The sequence below is a fragment of the Rutidosis leptorrhynchoides genome, chromosome 10, assembly GCF_046630445.1.
Source record: "Rutidosis leptorrhynchoides isolate AG116_Rl617_1_P2 chromosome 10, CSIRO_AGI_Rlap_v1, whole genome shotgun sequence".
NCBI lineage: Eukaryota > Viridiplantae > Streptophyta > Magnoliopsida > Asterales > Asteraceae > Rutidosis > Rutidosis leptorrhynchoides.
This window is the reverse complement of record NC_092342.1, coordinates 7898071-7900418: the sequence shown is the minus strand read 5'-3', so window position 1 is coordinate 7900418 and position 2348 is coordinate 7898071.

Below are 2348 nucleotides of genomic sequence, written 5' to 3'. Positions count from 1 at the left end.
GAGATATTACTTGGAGTCATTCACGACATATTTCAAAAGACGTTGCATTCGAGTCATTGAATTCATCAAGATTATTATTAAGTCAAGAATAGTTGAATAGATTATGAAATAGTATGCATGTTGTCAACTTTTAATGAAATGAAAGTTTGTCTTTTCAAAAACGAATGCAATGTTTGTAAAATGTATCATATAGAGGTCAAGTACCTCGCGATGTAATCAACTATTGTGAATCGTTTATAATCGATGTGGACTTTGTCCGGATGGATTAGGACGAGTCCTTTCAGTTGGTATCAGAGCGGTGGTCTTAGCGAACCATGTCTGCATTAGTATGTCTAACTGATAAGTCGTTAGGATGCATTATTGAGTCTGGACTTCGACCGTGTCTGCATATCAAAAGTTTTGCTTATCATTTTGTGTCAAAAATTACCTGCTTATCATTCTTAGAGAATCACTTGTTTATCATTCTTAGTCTAGAAACGTTTTACTGCATTGACTGCATGACTAGTGTATAGACAAAATTCATATCTTAGCGTATCTGCTACTTCATATCTTAGCGTATCTGTTACTGTAACTTTGCCTGACAACTTACATAGATTCCTCCGTAACTTATGGGATTTTAGTATTATATATGCATATGTAAATTATGTATTGCAGGGTACTAATCTACATCCTATAATCTATTTCTTATCGAAAATCCTTCATCTGATCGTACGAGATGAATCCTGCAACCAGTTCGAGTCCCTCAGATTCCGATAGCTATTCCGATAGTTATTCCGACAGCTATTCCGACATAGATGTTCACCTAAGCTCCGAAGACAGCGTCATTGGCATGAATCAAGCAATCAACCATTATCAATTCATCTGATGGGTTCGTAGTTGACTTAATTAATGGAAACGCGCAGAAGGCAATCCCTTCCACCAACCACATTCCCCTCTTAGCGAAGAACCTGAAGCACTCACCGGGGAACCAATCCGAAACACCATTTTCACCCTCATTACCCGAATATCTCGCCATGATTATATACTATCTCAAATTCAAAATCTTATTCATCCGCTCGTTCCGACCGACAACCATCCCGGAATAATAGAAGAAGTCAACGAAATTCGCGCTCGAGTAATCAACTTGAAAAATATGGTGCAAAATGTACCAGCTTCAGCAATATCACCGGGAACAACAGTACTACCAACAGCAACATCCGCATCTCAAGCCTTAATTTCACAATCTGTCCCACGAACATCAACATCATACGCACCATGGATACCAAGGAGTACCAACAGCAATGAACAATGAAGTATTGATCCATAACTTCATTAATATTCTGTGAAGAATATGTGGATCCTAATAGTTTTAGAGATTACTTATTCTAGCTTAAACCGAAAATCAAATGAGTCTTATATTATATTGACTCATTAAATCCATGATTACATTTGAAGAAAATATATATGTATATATATTTTCATAGGGATTGTGATTAAAAATTCTTTCGTACAAACTGTTAATGATGAAAATATTTTAACGGGTAGGTAATATCCGAGGAATATTTAAGATTTCACATTAATAAGTTACACTGTACATTCTTCAAATCTGATTCAACAGTCATTTCCTATCCTACTTACATCCACAGATATATGGATCCGTTCACCACAGAATAACCAATTCCATTTAAATTTCATATTTGGATTTTGATCTATAGGAATCAAACAAGTGGCATAACGAAGAAAACATTTGACGGAATAAAATTTGTTAGAAACAAACAAATTAACTATGAGAAATTCTGTTAAGAATCCACGCTAATAAAATCCTAGCTAACTGTTCCTAGCTAACTGTGGACTAATCAACTGAGGATTACCAACAGTGGACAATTAAAATGAATTAAAATATTGATTATAACATATGAAACTAAACATTTCTTCAAGTTGCCACTTGATTTCATCTTAAACGTCATTTGTATCTTGACAATTACAATATGCGTTCAAACCTTTCATGATTCTTGAAAACACCTCAATCGATAGGATGGATCAACCGCACTTCGTTAACGAAAGGAAAGATTTATGCATATAGTTATGCACCTGAGAAACTCTCGACAACTGAGTAAAAATTTAACATGTAGCCGCGTCAGATCCTTTGACATTTATTAGCAAAAATAACTTTGCATTCTCTTTTCAAATTAGCAAATTTTGTCACAGCTCCAACAAGTCAACTTCGACTTTTCATTCGAAACAACCTTATTATAACATTGATATATATACGTGCTCTTTTATTGTTACCGGGGAACCTGTCATATTTTACCATATTACCAGCAGACTTACCAGCAACCTCGTTGCTTCTTGGTTAAATCTCTCTGATA